A 13,517-nucleotide genomic window follows, 5' to 3' on the forward strand; every position below is an offset into this window, starting at 1 on the left:
CAGGAAATTGGCAGGATCCACAGGGGCCAAGTTTGGACCAGTCAGGGATTCACTTCCCTCTGCTCACACGCAGAGCAGCTCCTCAGGGCTTTGCGACACAAATTTCCCTGAAAGAAGCAATTCAGAGGTGCCAAGTTCCTGGGTAGTGGAAAAAACAGAATTTCAGTGGCCACTAATTTTCACTTCTTGAAAAGCAGCCTTAATTCACTTTGTGCGAGTTAACTCACAGTGCCAGGATAAAAGGAGATTCCTCAATTCCATTTCCCTGAGTCTCAGCCTGGGAGTGAGGGTGGATTTTACAGATGCACAGATCAGTCCCACACCGAACCATGAAAGATTTGTTGGGCAGGGGCTGTTTGCTTTATAATCACATTTATTTTCACTGGGAAGCTCAACACAAAGGTCACTCCTCAAGCTGGTTCCTGTAATTGACATTTATGATTACTGAGATGTCTCCCATGATACCACAAATTCTGAGGGTAAAAATGTTTTTAAATTCAGTTTTGTCTTAACATAGGCATTTTTCTTTACCTTGCCTGTAGTTCTGTGTGACTTTACAAAGGAAAAGGGTGAAGAATTTGCAGTGAAATTGTATTTATTTGTGATATATGACTAGAGATTCATGTGAGTGCAGGTGCAGCTGTGTATTCATGCACGCACATCAAACACGTATTTTTAATGTGATACATCTCACGTCACTGACTGGTTGAGGTCTCCACCTCCTTGCTTCACGTTAAACATCTTCCCCATCAGTTCTTGTGGCCTCTTTGGGGACCATCCCGTGCCAGAAATGTGGCGTGGTGTGAGCCAGGCTGTGGCTGCATCCCTGCACAAACCAGGTAAGGCTTTTCCAGTTTCCATCCTCACCTTGCCCTGTGATAAATCAATAAATGGGAGCATGTGTGGAGATTCCCCCATGGAAAACAGAGCAAGCACTGGAGTGATGGTGAGCACTGAAATTCAGGGTTTTCCTCTGTGCAGTTTTTAGCAGTAATGGGAAGCGTGAGGTCCAGCTGTGCTGACAGTTCCATTTCCTCTCATTCTCCTTTTGGACTTTCCATGGCTCTAAACTGATTTTCAGGCTTGTAGTCGCCATCTTCTTGGGGATACAGAAAGGTGAGGATCAGTATAAATACCTGGTTATTGTATGGGGTCTCTCCAGCTGTTCTCCAGTGAGGCTATTTATGGGATTTTTAATTTCCCTTGGGGTTTTTTCCACATGTATTCTGCAGACATGAATAATTACTGCAAATTGTGTTTCTCTGTTGAGTGACACTTTTATTTTTCATTTCCAACGTGTGTGGCATTGCATTCAAGCACTTCAAAGGGAAGTGGCTGAATTAAATTGCTCACTTCCCTGCAAAGGAAGGTGGCTGTGGAGTGCAGTGCAGGGGACACGTCCTGACCCCCTTGGGATGATGTTGAGATCCAAATATTGAGAGATTCCTCTGCCCAAATTAATCTGCACAGGAGACCATGCGGAGTCAATAGTTGTGATTTTATTTAACAGTAAATGGGAGGCAAAAGAAAGAAATAGAAAAGAGATGAGAGAGATGAAGCAGAAGATATTTGTCATCAACATTTTAGGCAGTCCTTACAAAGGGAAAGCAAAACCAAACCCAAATGTGACACTGGTTCTTATTAAGGCATTTTTGGTGCATTCTCCTGTCGTTGGCTGCTCTTCCCAAATTTCTTCCATTCTCCCATGGCTGTGCTTGCATTTCCCCAGTGCTGCAATCCCAATTTCAAAGGAGTTTCCTCTCTCCATCCTCCCCACGAGCAGTGCCAGTTCACTGCTCTGACGGGGGAAAACACAGAAAAGGAACTAAAAACCTTCCTGGACTCCAAATAGAATTCCGTAGCAGGATCTGAAGGAAGCTGTGGGAGTGAAGAGGGAGCCAGGCACCGTTCCAGAGCAGTGTGACACAAATTCCACGTGGGATCAGCGCGGCTCACAGAACGCTCGGAGAGGTAAAACAATCCCAGCAGCTCCAGCCTGAGCAAAACATTCCTTAGCTCAGCATCAATTATGCAGCTAAAACCACTTATTAACATCCAATTTAGCAGGATGAACACTGGTTTTGGGAGTGTGTTCTTGCAGCAAGGGGGGAAGGCGCTGCAGAGGGCAGGAAGTTGGGTTAAGCTGTAATTATTGTTTCTCTGGAAATTAGATGTGTTTGCCTGCGTTTAATTGCATGAGCTCAAAGCTCACCAAGAAAAAAATCCAAAGGAAATCAACGACAAATTAAAAAAAAAAAAAATTAACACACCTTCTTTCAAAAGATGAGGCACTTATTACCTAGTTGTGTTGCAGGAGGTCTGTCATGAGATATTTTTTGCATTTTATTGAGATCTGGTTGTCAATATTATTCGGTTTACTGGCTATAAACTTCCTTCCATGAGTTTATTACTGTGTACAGTTGGCAAATAGATTTGTTGTTGCTTTTTTTTTCAAGCAGCCCATTACTGTTGAGTTGCTCCACTGAGGGAAATAATAGAAAAAAAATAGAAATAATGGGATTTTTTTGTCTCTCCTCACTTTGTGGTCCCTGTGGAGGTGGGCAGAGATCTGTGGGAGTATTTGGGCAGGGAATATAAGTACAAATCCAAACACAAAAAACCCTTGGGAAGAGACACAGCTCCTCTGAACCTCCCATCAGAAGCTCCTGGAGAGAAATCAGTGTTGGTCTGATCTCAGCTGCCCTGTGGGCTCTGGACATGGTGGCAGAAAAGTGACTTTGGAAAAAGAAATTCCTTTTCTCTGGTGTGAGGTTTTCTGGGCCGTGGTGTTTGTGTAAGGCCAGGAGCAGAAATCGTGCCTTAGGTTAGGCCTGGTCTCTAAAAGACCTGGAAAATGGGAAATTGTGGTTGGTTTGATGGCAAGAACGGGGCTGGAGCTCCTGTCCAGTGGGAGAGCTGGGGGTGCTCACCTGGAGAAGAGACACCTCAGAGCCCCTGCCAGGGCCTGAAGGGGTCCAGGAGAGCTGCAGAGGGACTGGGGACAAGGATGGAGGGACAGGACACAGGGAATGGCTGTAAGCTGAGAAGGGGTACATTTAGATGGGAGATTGGGCAGGAATTGTTCCCTGGCAGGGTGGGCAGCCCTGGCACAGGGTGCCCAGAGCAGCTGGGGCTGCCCCTGGATCCCTGGCAGTGCCCAAGGCCAGGCTGGACACTGGGGCTGGAGCACCTGGGACAGTGGGAGGTGTCCCTGCCATGGCAGGGGTGGCACTGGCTGAGTTTAAGGTCCCTTCCCACCCAAACCATTCCATGATGCTCTGTTTGGGATTCCAAGGGATGAGCTGCCTGTGCCACCCATCATCCCCACAGCCCAGAGCTCACAGGCTGGAGCCTCCATCCACTTTGGGAATGGCACTTCTCAGCTGGGACACGCCCCAGGAGCCACAGGGACTCTCCCAGTGGAAATGTGGGGCTGGAGGGATTTGTTTTCCTCTTAAAAGTTGGTGCAGTTGGGGAGCAGAGGTTTGGAGGCAACCTCAAACCACGGGGAAGGGGTTTTGTGATCCAGCCAGGAATCTGGGCAGGTATCAAATGATCCCTGTGCTCCATCCTGCTGGCAGTGATAAATCAGTGAGCCCATTACATTTGGTTTTCACACCAAGAAAAATAAAAGGGAGAGGAGCCAAGGGCTCCCCTATTTTCTCAGATAATTTACCTGTAGCTGAGCTGTGAAATGAGTGGTGCTTGCATTTCTCTTCTGCCTTACAACAAAAGGATGGAGCAGGGGAAGGCACCTTCAGGCAAGAGCAGAGCTGGTGGAAAAGCAGCATGGAGCACGTGCTCTTGTTGTGTTTGCTGAGAGATGGGCTGGGTGTTTGGCATTCCCTGAGTCCTGCAGCTGGGGAGGGTGAAAAAACGGGGAATTGGGAAGGAAAGGAAATAAAAGTAACAAAAAGAGCTGAAAAATGCATCCCTATTCCCTAACCTCTGGATTCTGGATGGGGAAGCAAAATCGTGTGTTTGAGGGCAACATTTTCTACATAATATTCCCCTAAAAACAGTGGTTGAATTTCTTCTTTCTGCTCAGTCTTGCATCTGAAAGGGAAATGGGAGCTGAACTTTTAAAGGCGCCCTGAAATTGGTATTGGCAGCTGAGCCTTGCATTATATACTCAAGGTTGCATGGTACTTGCTGGCCTTGGTGGGTTTTGCTTTATCTAAACCAGCCCAAAAAAGAAACAGTCTGAGGAATTTGGATTTAGATCGTGGCATAGCTATGCACATCTTCTGTATTGCCAAAAAATCTAAATGTGTATGAACAGTGCCATTTCAGCCCTCTGGGAAACACCTCAGTGACCTTCCAGCTTCATCCTTGTCCCTTTTACCTCATCCTGTTCTGTGCCTGCCCCTCAAACCTCGCTGGAATGAGCTGCAGGCAGCAAAATATCCCTGGATGATGGGCCTGGCAAGAGCCTGGCCTCCTGAATCGAATTTTCATTTTATAATTCCTGAATTGATTATTTTATAATTCCTGCAGCTGTGTTTTAATGCAGGTTTGCTCTGAGTTTGTTTAAAAACCCTATAAGGGGGTTGTTTAAAATCCTATAAGGCCATGGTTTAAAACCCTGTTGGGGGAGGGGGTAAAATCCTATAAGGGGTTGTTTAAAAGCCTATAATGGGGTTGTTTTAAATCCTATAAGGGGGTGTTAAAACTCTGTAAGGGGGTTGTTTGAAATCCTATAAGGAGGTTGTTTAAAGTCCTATAAGGGCGGTTTAAAACCCTATAAGGTTTTTATTTTTTTAATCCTATAAGGGGGTTGTTTAAAACTCTCTAAGGAGGTTGTTTAAAGCCTTATAAGGGGGTTTGAAACATTTTTGTTGTCTCATTCCCAAATGAGAAGGATTTAGAGGAAGGGCCACAGATAAAGCTGTGGGACTTTCAGCCCTTTAAAAACCAGGCTCTGCGCTAGTTCATCCCATGCTCTCCCAAAATCCCTGGATTTGGGCAGGACTGAGAAGGAGAAAATCCCATCCCTGACCTGAGGACTGAATTATTGCATGGGTGATTAAAGGTGACACCTCCATTCTCTACAGCTTCCCATCCTGCTCCTTGCCCTCCATGGGATCTCCTTTTTCCATGGCTTTCCAGGACTTTCCCTGTCTCTTTTTTTCAATTGGATCAAGGCTTGGAGTCCCAGCAGCCCCTGAATGTCCCTGCAGAGCTCTCCATGTCCCTCAGGGGTTGGCAGTGCAGAACACTCAGGTGAGGCACACTGAAATGGATTTTCACCTAAATGGGTTTGGTTTTGTCATCCAAGACTTCCCAATGATGCCTTGTTCAGGCTGCCCTGGAACAGAGGCTGGGCAGAGCTAAGGAATAAAGCAGGGATTTATTCAAGGATCTCCTCCATGGATCCACCTTGGGCAGCACAAGAGCCCAGCCAGGGCCGCACCCAAGATGAACCCAAATGGTCCCAAAATGAACCCAAGATGAACCCAAATGGTCCCAAAATGCACGAGCGCTCCCGGGGTCTCTCCCTTGGCTCAGCTCTGCTCCATTTGCACCTTGCAGTTCATTGTCCCGTTCCAGCTTTAGCCCAGGCACTCTCACCCTGCTTGTTTTTCTCTCTCCAGCCCACGCTGTTTGTGCTCCTGGGCTGAGCTTTGGATCATTTGTCCTTGGTGCCCAGCTGGAGCAGGAATTGTTTTGTGTCCCTGCTCTGTGCAGAGCTCAGCATCCCCTGCTGTGAGCCCAGCCCCGCACACTGAAGCAGCACAGAATCTGAAACATAGAAAAGCCAAACCTGAGGCATCACCAACTCTTCCCTCTTGTTGGGTGCTGGTGAGAAATGGGATTGAACCATTCAGGGGAAAGCTCTGGGCTGTGAATATTTTGGTGTTTGTTCTAAGTATGTGACATTTTCCTTTATTTAGGGAAATACTTGTTTGCTACAACTCTGCCTAAAGTGCACCACCAACGCAGCAGATCAATCTTCCCATTTCTCCTTCAACCTCAGCCTTGTCAGGCTCCATCATTCTCACCACACTTTGACAGTTCTGGGTTAAAAAAGCACCAATTGCCTTTGGAAATGACCCTCTCCTGTAGGCTCAGCTCCATTCCTGCTGACTTTGGGAGTTCCTTGTGCACAGGACAGGTTTTGGACGGGGAGGCTGCCTCAAAATGTTGCATAAACCCATTTTATTGCACTTGGCAGCGGCTGTGGCACCTGGTGGCAGCCATCCTTCTTGACCACATTAGGGAGCCAATTTAATTATTGATAGAGCTGGTTTGTGTGGGTTTACTGGGGCCATTTCACTCCTCTTGGAATCTGTGGAGCCTGGAAATATGGAATTCTGTCCCTGTTGGATAACTACAAGCAGCTCTGCTCTGTGCTGGGCAGAAAAACAAGTCCCAGTCGCAGAGGTGACCTCAGAATTTCATCTTTGCCACTAAAATATGATCAAACCTTTGCAGGTATTTTTATTTTCTTAGTTTCCTTTCTTGTTTGGGTTTTTAAAACAATTATTTATTAATTTATTTGGAAAAAAAATAAAAAAGGAGACAAATTAAAAATAGGGAAGGGCAGGATGGGCTTCTCCCGGGGATGATTCAGCAACAGGTGCTTAAAATTTCCTTCTGGAGGAACCTCCCTGTGCACTGAAAATGACTTTATGGATCAGTACCTGGATGTTTCCATGGGGTCTGGGTGGGCAACAGAGCCAAAACTTCAGATGTTTTACAGCAAGTAATAATTTCAGCTGTTTAATAACCATTCAGAACTGCAGCTGGTATACAACAAGTAATTAGCTGAGGTCAGGGTTGTAGCAAAAGCCACAAATTCTCATTTTCCCCCATTTCATTTCTCATTTCTGGCTGGGTTTGCCCTGTGTCTGACCCACGCTGCTGTCACAGCCTCCCCTCCCCAAATCAGCTTTTTGTGCATCTTTTCCCTGCCAGGGGAGGATTTGATCCTGGAAATGCTGGGATTTCATTCCTAAGCGGAAAATAGGGACGGGAAGTGCCAAGCAAACGTTGTGACCCAACAACAGAACTGTCCTAGATTCTCACATCTTGTTTGGAAATTCGATGACAGCCTCGTTGCCCAGGGGTGCAACATAATCACTGCTCAGCTCACTGAGACTCTGCCTCTCAGCAGCTGCACTGAATGTGCTCCCATCGCCAGCGCTTGCAAGAGCACTCCTGGATTCTTCAGATGCACAGGCAGGAATCAAAAATCCCGGCTCAAGCCTAGAATGGGTGGAATTTTTAATTCCAAATGTAAATATGCTTTGAGGAATAGGTTTTCCTAACAGGTTGGATATCAGGGAAAAGTTTTTCACAGAAAGGGTGATAAAGTTCTGGCATGGCTGCCCGGGGAGGTGGTGCAGTCACCATCCCTGGGTGTGTTTAACAAAGCCTGGATGTGGCACTGGGGGCCAGGGTTTAGCTGAGCTGTTGGGGCTGGACTCGATGATCTTGAAGGTCTCTTCCAACCCGGTCACTCTGTGAATTCTGTGAAAATGATTCTTTGCATTCCCTCACCACCCAAATTCTTCATTGATGATGCTGGGTTTTGTCTTTATAAGCCCTAGCCCTGGATGCACAGAATTCACAGAGTGACTGCTCTCCCATGCAGAATCTCTGAATCTTTACGGCTGGAAAAGCCCTCAAAGACTGAGTCCAACCCTTAACACCTTAAATCAAGCCCTGAAGTACTTATGAACTATTTTAATTTTACTTTTGCTGTTGTTTTCACTGTTTTCCCTGCCATGGCCCTGGGAGGTGCTGCTCCTGACAGGACCTGCTCTGCTACTGCAAAAACCTCCAATTTTACGTTTTTTTTTCTGAAAAGCAGGGGCTGGAAAAGCTCTGGCAGAAGCAGGGGAAGGGCATTTTAATGATTACATTTCATTACCTCACTGATGTCACCTAAAATCCTCACTCTTCACACTCTGAAAAATAATGGGAGGCATTAAAGGAGCTTCAGTGGGCCCAGAGTGGCCCAGGGTTGTAGCAAATGCATCAAAAAAATCACAGAATAATTAAGGTTGGAAAAGGCTTCTGAAATTATTAAATCCAACCATTCCCAGCACTGCCAAGGCCACCACTGCCCCTTGTCCCCAAGTGCCACCTCCACAGGGCTTTTGAACAGAGCTGGTCCAAAGGCCTGCAGCTCGTTGCAGAGGGAAAGCAGAATGAAAAAAAAAATAATGGAATTTTTTAAGTGTCCAAGGCAAGGCTGGAAGGGGCTTGGAGCAGCCTGGGACAGTGCAAGGTGTCCCTGCCATGGCAGGGGGAGATTGGGGTGAACTTTAAAATCCCTTGTGAGCCTTTGATTCTGTGATTTTCCATCCCAGACCCATTCCTGGTGGGTTTTTACTTTAGGAAAAAATAGGGAGCTTTGGGAAAGCATTTTCCAGTCAGGAAAAATGGAGAGTTGTAAAGCTCCAGTAGACAAAAAAAAAAAAACAATCTTCATTTTCCAGCACTTCCTGAGATAATGTTACTTCATTCTGAAATATATCTTTATGGGTATTGTTTTGCACCTTTTTTGCACTCTAGTTTGATGGAATTAGTGCATTCAGTCTTGTGCTCAGCTGTTGATAATGATAAAGTGCCTGAAGAAATGGAAATCAAGTTGCTGCAAATCCCAGAACTACATTTTAAAGGATGCCCCATGCTTTACCCTAAAGGGGGCAAAGGTCTCATCTGGGCACATTTTTCTATGCCAGTGCTTTTTCTAACTGACTTTCTCCTTGTAATGATTTCTCTTCAATTATCTGACAGGCAGTGGGAGTCCACTTGCTGAAATCCTGGAATTTTCCATCATACTTGACCCTGCATCCAACTAAACCTCACCTGCAGGGTGCTGAGCTCCCAGCTCCTGTCACGGCAGAAAAGGACAGAAAAGTGTTCTCTGTTCCACAAGAAAAGGAGACTGACAAGCTCTTCTTTCCAAGGTAATTCCTTTAATTCACACTTTCCCAGCTGCAATCTCAGACTCCAGACACGTCCATCCCGTTTCTGTGGGCATTAGGGACGGGTGGGAATGGTCAGGACAGACAAATGGAGCCCTGGTGTAGGAATTAGTTGGAATTGCTTGTCTGAGCACAAAATTATTAAAACTGAGCAGCTGAAGCCTTTGTGGGAGTGTTTTTTTCCCAGCTCTCTGCTCCTCCAGGACAGGGCTGGATAAAACACAGTTGTGCTGCTCAGAGAAGTTCCATCTAACAAGATGCAAATGTCACAAAGCAAATCAAAACATTGCAATGATCCTAATTAGGAAAAGAAATGTGGGCCCTGCTAAGAGATGTGAAGCACTGCAAAACAAACCCTGGAGTGCAGGAGAAATCACACAGGCTTAGGAGCAAATTACAAAGGGCTCCACAATACAGAGACCCTGTTTGAAATTCTAATCCCCAATAACTGAGGCACTTCATTTACAACTGGATATTGTCCCAGGCTTTTCCAAAGATTCCTGAAGCTCTCGGTGATTCCACGAAGGAAAATCTGCTCCATGATCTGTAACATGCCCAGCCCAGATGTTTGTACACATTTGGTCTCTCTGGCTGCCAAATTTAAATCCTTTTTTGGGGCAAGACACAGGACTGGGAGGTGCACAAAAATATCAGACACAGGATTGGGAGGTGCACAAAAAATATCAGACACAGGACTGGGAGGTGCACAAAAAATATGGATTTGTGTTTTCCACTTAACACAGAATAAAATAATCCCAGAAAGCCCCTGAAGCCTGAAGTGCTGCTGGATCTTTCCAGGGGCAAAGACAGACAAAAGAACACGCAGAGTTTTCCAGCAGCATGCCCCAAGGCAGCAGAATCACCCCTTTATTTCCAGGGATGTTTCAGTCCAGGCATTTTTTGTCTCTCTGTGCAGCAGAACAGGAGAGGGGAGCAGTTGATGTGATGCAAAGGAAACCTGTGGGGGCTTTTTTAGGGTTTTTATGCAGAATTCTTCTTGAAAAGTTCTGGTGTCTTTGACCTGCTAACCCTGGCTCCCTGGAGATGGACAGAGGCTGCTTCTCCACTATTCCATGATGTCCCAGTGCATTTCTCTCCTTAAAAAATGTGTAGGGACATTTATTTGCAGAAAAAAAATATAGCTATAAAAAAACCCAACAACAACGAAACACCTTTGGATTGTCCAACAATAAGTGCCAGTCTTTTATCTGGGTACTTGACATTCTGTTTACTTGCTCAGCTTCATCACAAAACATTTCCTGGTGAAACTACAGGATTGCTGTCCAGATCTATTTAGTTTTAATTTTTTATTATTTTTTCCCTGGACATGGGATCTGGGCCTCCTGGGGAGGCAGTCATTTTCTCCTCTGCACTGAAAAACTCCTCTCCTGGAGCTCTGTGCTGAGATCCTCTCTGCTGGTGGTGTGGAGCTCTCACAGAGTGCTTGAGCTTTGCTTTCAGGAGGGGAGAAGAGAAGGGAAAAGTGAATTTGGGGGCTCTGCTATGACCATTCAGGTGCAGTGATTTCTGCTGTGGGACAGATTTAGTGCAGCTGCTTTGGCAGTGCTGGATGGTTTGCTTGGAGTGCCCAAACAGATGGAAAAAAATGGATATGATTTGGTTTGGTGGCATCCCTGGCATTGCTGCACTGTGACAATATCTTGGAGCTGTGTTTGGGTTTAAAATGAGCCTTTCCTTTTCCTTTTCCTTTTCCTTTTCCTTTTCCTTTCCTTTTCTTTCCTTTCCAAAGGGCTGGTTGGTAACAGGACAAATAAACTCCTGTGTTCTCCTAAACTGAAATCCATGGCACATTCACCTGTGATGGTGTTCATTTCACTCCATTCATTATTAACATTTTCTCCAGAAACTGACTTTCTGAAAATCTCAAATCACATCCCACCAGAGAGGAAATATTAAAATAATAATAATAATAATAATAATAATAATAATAATAATAATAATAATAATAATAATAATAATAATAATAATAATAATAATAATAATAAAGAAAAAATTCCAAGCAGTGGCACTTGAAAGACACGTTCGGAATCAATTGGCTGCAGTTTCCTGGAATTTTAATTTTGTTTGAGCAGTCTTGAAGGAGCTGAGTGTGTTTCTGGCAGTGCTTGGTGTCAGCTGGATGCAACAACCCTTGATGGTGACCCAGCAAAAACCCCAAGGCTGCCTTGCCCCCATCATCTAAAACTCCAGATGATTTCTGGATGCTCAAAAATTTATGCACGTATATGTTGGCAATAAAAAAAACCACAACAAAAAAACCCCATTAGGAATGGAAGACTCAATTATATTTGGCTGTTCTCTTTAACAAGGAAGATGCCATATAAATTAGTAAGGATGTGTATAAACACAATTTAATAAATGTGAGAAGAAAGCTGCTTCCACCCCCCAGAATGGGGGTTTATGGCCCTGTGCAGTGTAATTATGTTCCAATGAGAATGAGAGCCATAAACTGAGCAGGGGGGTGGAATTCTGAATTCTGGGGGTGAACAGGGCCCCGCTGAGACACTGAGCTGCAGAATTTGTGTCACAGACAACAGGGGAAGGGCTTTGGTTGGTTTGGATTTTTGAAATGAAGGACTGGGAAAAAAAACCCAGCACAGGATTCTCGCAGATCAGTGCAGCTGCAATTTGCTGTTTAACCCCAGAATCCCAGACTGGGTTGGGTTGTTGGGACCTTAAAGCTCATCCAGATCCACCTTCCACTCCAAATCCCAGCGTCCAGCCTGGCCTTGGGCACTGCCAGGGATCCAGGGGCAGCCACAGCTGCTCTGGGAATTCCATCCCAGCCCCTCCCACCCTCCCAGGGAACAATTCCTAATTCCCAAAATCCCATCTAAATCTACCCCTTGTCAGCTTACAGCCATTCTCTGTGTCCTGTCCCTCCATCCTTGTCCCCAGTCCCTCTCCAGCTCTCCTGGAGCCCCTTCAGGCCCTGGCAGGGCTCTGAGCTCTCCCTGGAGCCTTCTCCTCTCCAGGTGAGCACCCCCAGGTGTCCCAGCCTTTTGTTGAGACACTTTTCTCTGCCATTTCTCCCCTTTTTCTTCCACTTTTCCATGCACCTGAACTGGATGATCCCAAGGATTCCTTTAAGATCCCTGTGTGTCCCTTTCTGACCCTTCCCCAGGAGTGGGGCACCTGCAGCCCTTCCTCCCAGCTCTGCCTGAGGGATGGGCACTCCCAGGGAAGAGCAGAACTTTCCCTGCTGACCTCAGGGCTTGCAGACAGACCCTACAAACGCCTTGGGACTCGGGATTTAAATCCTGCAGCCTGTCTTTTTTGGCTCCAAGGCTTTCTGAGCAGGAGTGGCTGCAGTCGGTGCCCTGGGAGCCTCGAGCACGAGCTGCGGTTGTTCAGCATCTCTTGCACAGCCTGAGTTTTCTCTCTGTTTTTCCCTGTGTTGCTTCCCTGCCCATGACCTAAATTATGAGGAGAAGATATTAAAGCCTGGATTTTAACTTAAGAGCTGACTACACCCACAGGAGAAATTAAAGTCCAGTGTTGTTTTTTGATTGAAGGTAAACAAGCAGGGGGATGATGCTGCTTTCCTTGTCTAAATGCTGCCAGCAACAGGACACTTGCAGCAATATCCTGCTTTTCTCTATAACTTTTTGTCCTCTAAAATCAGGCTGATACCCCAACCACATTTCCATGGCACGGGGTTGGAACGAGATGGTTTTTTAAGGTCCTACCTGGTGCTGTAAGTATTGAATCCGTTCTTTCTTAAAATAGGCCAAAAACTATCCCCATTTGCAAATATTTAATCTAAATAAATGCTCTGAGCCCTTGAGTAACCCCATCTCCTTTGATTGCAGCTCCTTCCTCTCTACTCAGCCAATTCTTCCACCTGCTGGTAATATCCTAATGGCTTCAAGCCTCGTGCTCAGCTGAGGAATGAGATGCTCAAGCTCCTGGCTGTGACCCATATTTGCTCCTCTGGGGCAGATCTGGTTGTGGTTGACCCACGAGTGACTTCACATTGGATTTATCCCTGAAGAAGGAGCAGGATTTGGTTCCTGCAGGCTCCTCCCAGCAGGATTCTCTCCCAGACAAGGTGCTGAAGGTGCATCTGAAGGCAGAGGTGTGGGATGTGTTCCAGCAATCCCAAGGAGTGGTTTCCCAGGCAACTGGAACATCTCCAGCTCCAGCAGGGAGCAGGGCCTGCCCGGCCAGCCCTGCCGAGGTTCAGCTTTGGATCAGTTTGGGATGTCTCCTCACCGAGGTGAGGTCATGCCTGGGCTGGGGTTGTCCTGAATAAAGAGGATTTCACCGCTCAGGACACGTAGTCTGGGCTCATCCTGCTGGCAGGGACTGAGCGGGTGCTGTGAACACAGAGAGTCCCAGCTCAGGGGCAGCTGGACCAGAGCTACCCCTGCCTGCAGAGAAACAGCCGTGAGGAAAGAGGGAAAAACCCACAGGGCTGAAAAAAGGGAGGAAGAGAAGTCTCTGGGAGGATCTTCCTGGGGCCTTTCAGTACCTAGAACTGCTACAAGACAGCTGGAGAAGGATTTTTTAATGGGGCAGGTTTTTAATAGGATTTTAATAGGATTTTTTTAATAG

The 13,517-nt window shown here is 46.2% G+C and overlaps 1 long non-coding RNA gene across 1 annotated transcript; it reads left to right on the plus strand.

The window, feature by feature from the left end:
- The first annotated feature begins 506 nt into the window (after nt 1-506).
- Nucleotides 507-13,074, plus strand: LOC119702571. Its single transcript, XR_005257383.1, has 3 exons — nt 507-1,971; nt 8,749-8,921; nt 12,773-13,074. It is a non-coding gene; the product is annotated as an uncharacterized LOC119702571 (long non-coding RNA).
- Nucleotides 13,075-13,517: the final 443 nt, after the last annotated feature.

Source organism: Motacilla alba, chromosome 6, assembly GCF_015832195.1.
Source record: "Motacilla alba alba isolate MOTALB_02 chromosome 6, Motacilla_alba_V1.0_pri, whole genome shotgun sequence".
NCBI lineage: Eukaryota > Metazoa > Chordata > Aves > Passeriformes > Motacillidae > Motacilla > Motacilla alba.